This window comes from Pseudomyrmex gracilis, unplaced genomic scaffold (genome assembly GCF_002006095.1).
Source record: "Pseudomyrmex gracilis isolate BER0280 unplaced genomic scaffold, ASM200609v1 scaffold_349, whole genome shotgun sequence".
Lineage (NCBI taxonomy): Eukaryota > Metazoa > Arthropoda > Insecta > Hymenoptera > Formicidae > Pseudomyrmex > Pseudomyrmex gracilis.
The window spans coordinates 78141-89913 of NW_018020933.1; the positions used below are offsets into that span (position 1 = coordinate 78141).

At 39.7% G+C, this 11773-nt stretch overlaps 1 protein-coding gene across 4 annotated transcripts in view; it reads left to right on the forward strand.

The window, feature by feature from the left end:
• LOC109860221 (MKL/myocardin-like protein 1) overlaps positions 1-11773 on the forward strand; it is a 60945-nt gene that overhangs the window by 25946 nt on the left and 23226 nt on the right. Inside the window, exon 1 of one of the 4 annotated variants that reach the window (XM_020439158.1) lies at positions 5898-6433. The exons of the other annotated variants lie outside the window; for them this stretch is intronic. The gene's annotated coding sequence lies outside the window, so the exon portion shown is untranslated. Of the gene's footprint in view, positions 1-5897; positions 6434-11773 lie in introns of those variants that run through there. 4 annotated transcript variants of the gene reach the window in all.

The window sequence follows — 11773 nt, forward strand, 5'->3', positions numbered from 1 at the left end:
TGTTTCTCCGCCTCTCATTGCTATGACATTGCATGAAAGAAGCCATTTTTCTTTACAGCTGATAATCGTGCACGCCTATAGAGTCCGATCATTGCCCCCCGCGCGCTCATTGGCTCACATTTATTAATTCATATTTTAATAACTATTGTACATTTTGCAAAATGGTAAATAACTTTTCTGTTCGGATTGACCCGATCTACCTACACACTTCGGCTGATTCGTTCGTTATGAGACACCCTGTATATATAAAGAGAAAATAAGAGCAAAGCAACGAGAAGCGTGTGGCTGAAAGAGAAATAATTTTAATTCCACAGAGAAAAAGAGATTCGTGTATAGAAAACCAAACATTCATACACGTTTCTTTTAAAAGTAATAAACTACACAGTCGTTATGATAACAAAATGTTAAGTTAAATTAAAAAGTGTTACTCTATTTGCGATTAATTGGAGTCAGTGAAAGATCAAATATTTGTTTTTTTTTTTTTTTGTACAAGAATAAATAACCGGCACGTGAGGCGAACTCCGACGAATAAATTTATTAACTTGTCGCGCCTTAGGCTACATCGTAACAAAGATTATTTCGTCCAATTATCAAAGACTCGCTAAGCGTCCGGCGTAGGTGAGGAGATGTAATTGGCTCGCGGAGCGTTACCAACGCGCGTTTTACGTCGTGACAACTGCTTCAAATGTGTTTTTATCCGAGTGGATAACGCACGCATATAAAAGCATTTATAATATTGTGATGCTCGCGCAACCCAGTAACGGTTAATTGCCCAATAAAAAGATTGCCGATGCGCGGTTTATTGAAGACATCAGTTACACGACGAGCTTTTATTGCACTACTGTTGCTCCGCACGATTATGCGTTTGCTTGCTCGCCGCGGGGCTTATCTCGCCCATTGAGTGTCAAAATATATTGGCGGTAAATATGTTTTTATCACGCAAAAATTTTAAGCGCTCTCCCTTACGCGCCGTATTTCCGCCGCGAAAACGCGAACGAAATCATTTTCTCGCCGCGCGCGTTTGCACAATATTCTTCCTATAGCGACATACTACATTCAACAACTTTATCGTCTCGTAACATCTATTTCGTCCCTTGTGTTTACACAGTCACTTATTTTAATTAGAAGAGATTCTCGTACTCTCTCGCGCGTTACGAGATTTTCGAAATCGTCGTGAATGTTTGGCGCGCGCTCGCACAGTCACATTGTACGTCCGCAATTAACCGGTCGCGCACAAGTCTTTTTCATATAGTACGGTATCTATCGAGTTTTATCGCGGCGTAGAAATCTGGCTTCGGATTTCGGTCAAGTGTCGGCGAGGATACGCGATTGGCGCGTAAGAATATAAATTTTGTTCAATCTTTTTTTTTTTTTGTTGCGCAACTCTCAGACTTAGACTTTCTTTGTTGTTAAAAAAAACTTTGACACGTCCGGCTATTCATTGTAAATTTTAATCGATGAATAGTAACACGACGGTATTATCGATCGTAAATTAAAGTGAAAAAAAAATACATAAAAATCACAAAACAGATTTGAATCAACCACGGATATTCGGGTTTATAACAATCGCCGCCGATGCAAGCGATTGAGTGATTGTTGTCGTATAGGAGACCTCCTACGTGAAATCGTATAAATGCCAGAGAAACACAACTGTATTTTATGTATGTAACGCTGGTATATACATAACTTTATTGTCCACTTGAGAATAAAGTCGGAAGTCGGTTTGAGAGACGCGTGGGTCCGCGTCTCGGTTTAGCCGATCCAAAGTATATGCGAGCGAAATCTTATCCCAGTTGGGATAAGAGTTCGCAAGCGTCTCTCTCTTGCTCGAGAGAGAGAGAGAGAGAGAGAGAGAGAGAGAGAGAGAGAGAGAGAGAGAGATGCCATCGAGATTTCGAGTGACACTTAAAAATCGAAGCCATCATCGGATTACAGTGGACGAGAAAACGAGGAGATGAAGTGTGAATACACAACGCGCATCATTAGACATTTGGTCACGGTGAGGTGTTTGACATTCGATGTGGCCTGAACAAGCTCCGTGAGATCCGCCGATATGTGGATAAGACACGATCAATCCGATCGATTTGTCAAGTTAGCTTTCATCTCGCCTTAAGTCCTATTTTCTTAATCCCGTGCGGCGAAATCCAGGCGCATTGATACAATCATCGGTCGACAGATTTTTATGATTCGACGGAGATCATCATAATTCGAGAGACGTGCATATTATTAAAACACTCGCGTAAATTCTTGGCAAAAACAAAATTTACATGTTTTATATGTCGATATTTTTATAATTTACATATCGCGGAAGAAACATTCAGGAACGAGATAATCTATCGAAATTGAGAATGTAATTGTTTTCACGAACAATTTTTACGTAGCGCTCGAAAAAATTCAATAAAAATAAAAATCTAGCAATCTAGTTTTATGCGATAGGACAAATGAAATAACGCCGTCTCATCTGTCGACTTAAGCGGCTACGTGATTGTTTATGAATATTCAACGCGCCGCCATAATTTTGGAAACGCGGAGACATTTCACATGTAGGATTCTTGTTCGAAGGAGGAGAAAGGAGGAGAATAGTGTGTGCTTCTGCCCGCGAGGACCAGCGAGTCTCAACAAAACGTGGGCGAAGTGAGACGCTTTCGGCAACTGTCGGTCCTCAAAAAACTGATTCATCGCGTAGGCTGTTCCGTTCAAAAACAACCAAGCAATTCCGAAGTTGACTTTCCGACTTATAAAACATACCAGTAGGCGAAGTTGGAATTGATCGCGATTAGAAAGAAAGGGACAAGAGGCAATGTGTGTCCCGCCGATATATACACCTCAAGTCTTCTCTACTCGGTTCTGTCTTATCACGGACGAATCAGTCACGTAGGCGATCTTTTCCGGTTGATCACGGTCAATATATTTTTTAGAATATGTTGTAAGATGTGTCTACATGGATTGCTTCTAAATCGTCAATCATGTTCTTTTCAATGAATTATCTGTGGGTTGTCTATTATATTTTTTTTCATGAGAAATAATACGTAAGAAAAAATATAATTACTTGAATATATAAGCAAGAAAAAAATATTTAATTTTAAGATAGAAAGCATTAAGCTTAAAATATTATATCTTTATTATTATATTGTAAAATAGATATTTTATTTTTAAAAAATTGTATATCGAAGATTTTTCATAAATATTCATATTCTCCATTTTAGTTATAAAACTTTTTTGCTTTTATTTATTTATTTTATATATTATTAAGAATGTATATTTCTTATTTTTTATATGTTATTTTATATGTTATATTTTATGTATATATATATATTTATTATCTTGTATGAGGTGAAAATCAGCTTTTGTGCTCCCGTTCAAACACACAGAAAAAAAATGGAGTTGCTTCAATTAAAGTTGACGTCACGGGCATAGTTCATTCAATTGCATATGCGATTAATTTAATGGCTATAGATTCTTAAAGCAACTATCTGCTGTGTAAGTGCAATAATATCTGTGTGTAAGTGCAATAATATTGATGTTGCATCAACAGGATATATTTCAATTAAACTGATGCTGTTCGTTCAATATTCAAACTTGTATGGAAATTTCGACTTTCTCGAAGTCCGATCATCTCGCGATTATTTGCATGATGTATATTCTTCATTTTTCACCTTCGCCGACGAATAATTACATCGTACTGCTCGTCAGAATAAGTTCCCTCGTAATGTTCGACGACACGTACGTATTTACGGGCCTCGTTTACGAGCCGCTTTCAAAGCACTTGAAATGCTTTAGCTTCCGGTGAAAAACTAGTAAGAGGTATACTATTTATATGACCATTAGCGTACAATCTTCATCTACGTTTCTATAAATATACTCTGCAGCACGCTGCAGTGCAGTAGACTCCGTCATCGTTGGCAACTTTCGTAAAATCCTCCTGACAGTAAAACCTGTCTCTCGTCTAGCAACGTCTCTTTTCACCGTATTGTCACGGAAAAGCGTCCATAAATGACTTCAAATTCTGCTAATATGTTTTTAACTTTGTTATTCCACGTCGATCAAGTGATAGCGAAAATATATAAAAGATCAGGACAAAGTTTCACAAAGTACACGATCGTATTCCCTTGTGTATAACTTTGAAAACAAAAAACAAAAAAGAAATAAAATAATATTCTTATCTCTTTATAATATGATTAACTAGTTGTTTATATTTTTCAACATAATTTTGGAATGTATTTCGGGTTTTATTTTGTCACGAAAAACGTGCAAGTCCCGATAAACTTGGCAATAAAGTAGATTGTCTGATAGTAGAGCATTTTATATAAACTGTTACAATTATCTCTCATATACGAATAACTAAAGATGCGGTTGCCCAACCGGTTCCCTTTAACTCGGTTCTTGGACGAAATGTTTCCGAAGACCATTAGTCTTGCGCGTCTGGTTACATTAATGCAAAACTATAAAACAGTTATTTTGGAGCAAATTACTTGGTATCACAAATCCGCGATTTATAATCCGGTTTGTTTCATTATGTGGCATGGGTTCTCCATTATTAATCGCCGCGACACATCTTTGTCGAATTAATATCTTACGTATATCTTATATAGTGATTGTACATTCGTATCTTGTGTACCGTTATTCTGTCACTCTTACCGCTGTTAACACCCACACATCAAAATGCACTTCCTTCTGTTTTTTCACGTATCGAAAATCGCGCGTCTTCCGATTATTTATGTAATTTGTTATTTATTCATTTGCATTAGCATTACATTAACATCTAATAAAACGTTAAAATCATACCTCACATCTTATAAAAGAGAAACAAGCTGTTACATATATTATAAATTTATTCTTCAACGAATGCAAAAACTTGACAGCTTGTTTTGTAATAACAGCTTGAATTGATGTAACGTGTTATTACCCTCCGCATGCAAAATGTTAAAGTGTGCAATACACGCAATTGATTTGTCGTACAAACAAGTTGACCGTAAACCACGCGGAGCAGCCACGGTTCGTTATCAATTGTGCGCAGTGGACCATGCGAGCTGACTTGGGGCACGCGCCTAGCAAGGTTGTATATATCGCCCTACCTCTTCACCTTTGGTCCCCCTTTACCCATTTCTCCGCGTCAAGTCCGGACCACATTACGAGGAAAAGAGAAAGAGAGAGAGAGAAAGATATCGAAAGCGACTCCACTCCCGCTCAGCGCTCGGAGCGGGGCCCAGTCCTCCCACTCGGCGCCCCTACCCTTTTCCGCGGCATTCTCCTTCTTCCCTCTCTCTTGCAAACAGCTCCGCCACTCTAACACGCGAACAGCAGCGATCCCCCTCGCGGCCCGCCTATATTCCCTTGTGCACGGGATGCAACGTCAAACCGATTGCATTTGCAGTCATTCGAGCTCTCTCTTCATACATACATATATATGTGCGTGTCCTTTTCTCTCCTCTCTTGTTTGCACGTTTTCTCTCACTCTGTTTAATTTTCTTCTCATTCCCGTCAGTTTGCGTCTTTCTTCTCTTCTTGTTCCCTTTTTCGCTCATTTTTTCTTCTCTCTCCTTTTCTCTCTCTCTCTCTAAGTTTTCTTTCTTCCTCTTTCAACAACCGTGCGATGCGGCCCACACGCGCGCCCCACACTGTCTCACGCGCGCGAGTCTCGCGCTGCTCAACACACATGGCCGATCGCGGCCGCTCTTACTCACGGAGTGTGCGGTCCTACCTCCTGCAGGGGACCGTGTCACGTGGCCCCCAGGCCGCAGCAACACGCAGCGCGCAGCACGGGCTGTGCTCTCTCGTGAGCCGCGCACACGACACCAGTCAGAGACGAACCGAGAGACCGAACCGACAGATCATACATTCTCTTTCTTAAGAAACGCATGTGGTGCTTTTTTCTTCTCTCTTACTTTTGTGCTCTCTTTACTCTCCGCGCCACTCTCTTCTTTCCTTCTCTCTTTTTCTTTCTTCGCTCGAGTGCGCGCGCGCGCGCGCGATACGATACATCTTGGGCCCTGCGCGCACCCCCGCGTTACTACTACCACCCGAAGTTTCCCCACGTGTTCCCAGTGTTGTGTGTTTACGCGCCGTTACGGAGTTCGCCGTAAGGCCGTGAGGTTGTCCGCAATGGAAAATCAGCTGGTTGGATATTTTTACCGGCTGAGCTGAAGTTTCGTGATACACTGAGGAAAACAAAATAATAATAATAACTCGCAAACTAAAGTGAAAAAGTGCAAATCTTCTATCGTGTTTGATCCCGTACCATGTAGAAATGGGAACGAGCGCTAGTGTGCGTTACTGTGTCGATGTAAAGTGCATCGTTGTTGTAGCATGTGCATTGGGTGTTGTGTGTCAGCGTGTCACCGGCGACATCGTCACCGAGATGCTAAAGCGAAGGCCGCTGAGGTTCTATCGTTAGGACGACGCTTCGACTAGCCTTCACGGATGAAAATGAATGGTGTGCATTCTGCTCCTCTTCCCGAGACCGGGATCGACGCGGGATCGATCTCGCGGAATCGATCTCGGCACGGGATGCCTCTGTGAACGCGTCGCGCTCGAAACGTGTTAAGCTTGCTTTTCAAGTGATGTTTGATGAAGATCAATGATTGTGCCGATGCCGACATTAAGATTCGCCGCGACGTTTTACATTAACGATAGCTGGTCGGTATTACTCGCCGCGTGACATGACAGATTGACGAATGTCATTAATTATGATATGTTACGATTTTGCAATAATTTATTATGAATAAAAAAAAAAAAAAAAAAAACAGCGCCTAGTAGATCGCGGAACAAATCAAACGTGACGTATCTTGACGCGTAGTCTTCTTGAAAAGTGAATTCGCCAAGATCGTAACAACTTTACCGTTTGTGGAAGATGACAACGGTGACAACTTGCCGTCGGGTTTCAGAGTCATGTCAAGTGCGTTAATTGTTTCTAACTAACCAGTGACAACTCTGCTTGAGTCCGAGTGTTTTTTATGGATATCGATCGGCAACAGAATTTTTAATCGTGATAAGTTATTGTCGTGAAAAAAAAACAAGCGCAAAAAAAAAACGTAAATAACAAACCGTAACTCTCCGTCCGAAACGCTTTTATAACCGCACGGCGAACATTTTTACGGCGTTTGGTGCTGGTTGTTGCGCCAAAACATGCTGGCAGTAAAAAACGCGTATTAAAGGCTAGCCTGTGGTGTCCATTTGAAACTCGTTAAAAAGAAACGAAGCGCAAACTCACCCGCGATTATTCTACCTCGACAATCAACACGAACCAGATACAATCCGGAATGCAGAACCCAAGGTGTGCAAAACGCTTAGGTTCCGAATTCACGCGACCACGAAACTCACAACTCGGAATAATAGATCGCGATAATTACATGCTCCAATTCGGAACACGAGGTTTTGCGACAATATATGTTTGTCTTCTCGCTCTCCCTTTCTTTCTTACTCGTGAGACGTCGCGATATTTCTGACTGAAATCATAGTGAACGCAAACTTAATGAAGCGATTTCCATCAGCATCAGTTAAACTTGATAATTAAATCAAGGACTGAACCGCGGCGTCAGACATTAATTGAATCGCGATTCCTCGGATTTAATTTATTTTGTTTCGCAAACACGTCTGGCAGATAGAGCAAAGCTCGTTCAACGCGCTTTATATTTCTAGTTCCTTAAAACAAGAGTTTATATGTAAACATAAAAATTACAACTCTATATTTAGAACAAACTTATTCTGTTATTTTTTAAACATTTTTTAAAACTTCTTTTTTAATTAGATCTTTAGGGGCTCGCTAATATACATACCAATCAGATTTCATCTCTTCGTTATAACGTTATTCGCAACGTAATTCGAAGTGAATTTAATTATCAGCGCGAGCACACCCGATGACATGTCTGATGCTTCGACAACTTTCTTTAAATTGTCATTAGTCGGCAAGCAGTGAGAGAAAGATAAACCTGCGATAACCATCTGAATCCGCGTTATTCAATTTCTAACGTCTTCTTAAGAAGATGCTATCGGTCGTTATCCGAAGCTTATTTCCCTGTTCGATGGTAATAAACTTTCATATACTCTGGCTTGGTCGAGAAATTTCAAGTGCTCGAACGCGAATCGATTAAGCGATTCATTATATTTAATAAGTATGATCGTTAATAGAGATCCGTAAGTTTGCTCAAATGTTCAATCACTCACTTAATAATTATAAAAGAAAAATATTAAAAAAAAACGTATTTTTGTCGTTATGTTTGTAATTTGAGAATATATTGTGACCATTTTTTTAAGAGCACGTTGATTGAATGTTCAAAAAACAGAGTTTTTTTTTCACAAATCAATATACATATTCATATATTATCGTTCTATATAATTTCGCGATTAAAATCTTATTTCATATCGATAATATATCTTTGATAATTCTAATTGTTTATAAGAGGAAACAAGATTTTCTGCGATTTTACTTCGGTGTGTTACGCGAGTCCTGACACTCGTTTATATTCTTATTACGCAAGTTACGCGATCGGGAATTTAAAAAAAAAAAAAAAAAAACTAAAAAGAATGTATCGGTGAACTTTCATATATATAAACTGAACTAAATTCTCATATCAGTAATGTCTTTTAATTAATACGAAACATTACATCGGAAAATTCTCGAGTGTAGTAATCGCCAATTAATGTCCCGTCGTAAAAAGATATTATACACAATATCGATATAAAGTCAACGCGGTCGACGGTTAAAGTCGACCACAAATCTTTCACGATTTGACTTCACCGTTTCGCGTTCACTGCGAGAAAAGAATAAATTTGCACCGAGAGAGGCCGAATTTCGCGCAGGGAGGAGGGGATCGTATGAAAGATCACGAAGATCGGCACGATCAGATAAGAATCGACGGTACTTCGGGGGCTGATGAGTCCGTGACGATGAAAAGAAACTTTGGAAATGCGTGTCGAGGCCGCCGCCGCCGCCGCCGTCTCGTGGGAGGGGCTTGACGACTATTTCTCTCCGATGCAGGGGGTCCGTTCCCTTGATTTCTCTTTCGCAACCCTCTTCATGGGACCTATTGCCACAGTCGCTTGTTTATCAGAAAGCGTATTCGAATCGTCATACAATAAAAACGTCCCGTAAATTAGCGCTCGGTAACGTTGCTTGAAAAAACGTTTTGCAGTTGAAATTAATGCGCGCGAGAGGGACACTAAAGAGATTGAAGATTTAACACTTGCTAACATTTTTAATTTTTTCTTTCTCTTTTATGCATTTCATTCTTCTCTCTCTCCCGTTATATGTAGTTTTTATTTTTGTTTTGCGAACAATACATATTTTTCTTTCAATTGCAGTATTACATAATACACGCAAAGAAAAGATTATTATTATTGTGTGATTTTGTTTTCTTGTTGCTATATTATATAAATTATATTATATTAATATTCGTCTTTCTCTCTCTCTCTCTCTCTCTCTCCTCTAAATATCAAGCACAAAAAAATAAAACAAAAACAATATAGCGCGCGAGGTTAAACGAGGCGTTACCGCAGCAGCAGCAAGGTGCGCTGCTCCTCATCTAGATCTGTCACATTAATTTTGTAACTTGATACGTCATTAAAGTAACAAATTACGTTATTAACCTGACCCACGGTTAATTAGGCGAGATGTTATAAATGGCAGAAAAGCTTTGCGAATTAATCAATGCTCGATCGGGCTTGATCACGAGCGGCGAACGCGGCGTGTAACGCTTCTTCCGTTCTTTCGTTTTCTTCTTCGTTCGTTAATAACTACAAGCGCAATAAGTAGGCTGAAAATGGAGATGAAATAATTTCGTGGAGCGATTCGCGGGAGTGTAACATTAACGAACCGACCGACGGCAACGAGCGCGTTATGATAGTAATTACGCTAATTACACAGTGTATACTACTACGGTTATAGTAAAGATAGCGCGATAAACTTGATTATAATGGCACAATTTTGCCGTCACGGACAAGTTAATTCGACGATGACATTGTAGGGAGAAACGTAAATTAAGCCACGGTCGAATACTTCATCAATATTACTGTGTGATAATTGATCGCAAACAAATCTTATCGTTTGATATTATGACAAATAATAATTAACAGAATTAATTTTTCGTCTTAAAACCAACTGTTTTCTCATTAGAAATGTTTGCTTGTGTTATAAATATCAGTTTTGCGTGTGAATAATGATTTTTTGTTTATCGTAAATTATCCAACTTTTCTAATCGTTCGTTCAAATTAATTTGTTCCCGATATCATAATTAAGAAAAGTTTTTTGTATAATAATCAAATAGTGGAAAAAATAACAATGCGTATACGATGGATTATACGCGTGGGCGCGGTAATTTAGTGCGCGGAGCAATCTTTTAATAATTTCAGCGTTAATTAAATGCGGATGCGTGGGTGCCGGGCCGAACTCGACCGAGGATTCGAATTCAGTTTTGTCAACTTTCACTACGGTTCCACTACGGTCTTAATCGAGAATCTTTATAACTTCTCTGTGTTACGCTAGTCGTTAAACGCGGACGATGCGACGTTCGTCGCGCGCATTCGGTGGCAAATTAAATTTCACCTGAAACATCAGTACCGTGTTAATCGCTTAATAATTTCTCGCACGGTCCGACATCAATTTGTTTATCGGATATTACACCGAGAGAATTTCGTATTTACTCGTGGATCACATCACAGCGGATACAATTCCACGCTTGCTGATCGATCGATAAAGGTAAATCTTTGTGCTTGAAAGGTTTCACTTATCGGAGAAAGAGAGAGAGAGAGAGAGAGAGAAAGAAAGAGAAAGAGACGTATCGGCGACGGGACGGTATTTAAATGGCCAACGGGTGGTCGGGCAAAAATATTCAAAAACTTATTCACCGGAGGTGAAATATTTTTTGTTTCGCTTTCACCTTTCTCGATTTTTCTCAATGAGAAGTTGTGCGGCGGCGGCGAGCGAACGAACGTCTCCCGGCCTCTCACGTTTTCGAAAGTTACGCGACGCTCCCGCCCGCTCGGCTCTTTTCACGTTGCCGGTAATTTTACCGTAATTTACGACGGCAGAATGAATCCTCGCCCACGCGCCGACCACGAGAGAGAACCCGAGGAACGAGTTCGCGGCGCGGCCCTGTTCGCGACTCGATTCTATTAATTCGATACGATTAGGCCATACGACTGCCCACGATTCTTCGCGCTAATTGCCTCGAGGGAGGGTTATCCCGATGAGAAAAGGAACGAGGCTTACCGAGAGGATTAATTAAATTGAATCAAGTTTAATTAGTGCGCTCGTGTCTTCTTGGGGGTGCAAGAAGATACGCCTAGAGCGCGCCAAGATGACAGACGTGATAAAATTTTGACGATGAATTGAATTGTGTGTTTACTGCCACATCATCAGATATTAATTCTTTTATTTATCTCTCGAGTTAAATAAAATAAGTCTTTCATATAAATTTAAATTAGCAATAGACTGTAAATAAAGTTATTTCATTGTAAAAAGTATATAAGAGATCTGATTCTTTCGTGTGTATGTATGTAATATACATATATGTATATATAACGATAGGAAATTAACAATACGATTATTTCACGCGTATGTCAACAATGTTTTAAATTGCTTATTTGCGCTCGTGCTTACTGTGCTTACGAATATACATTTCATACATGATTTATACAGGGTGTTTCAGAACTATGGGATCAAACTTCTAGGGGTTATTCAGTGCAACAGTAGAAAACATTTGAGTATAGGGACCCATGTCCGGAAAAGTGTCACTACCGCACTACGGCCCTAAGACGCGTTAAAATTTAGAAAGAC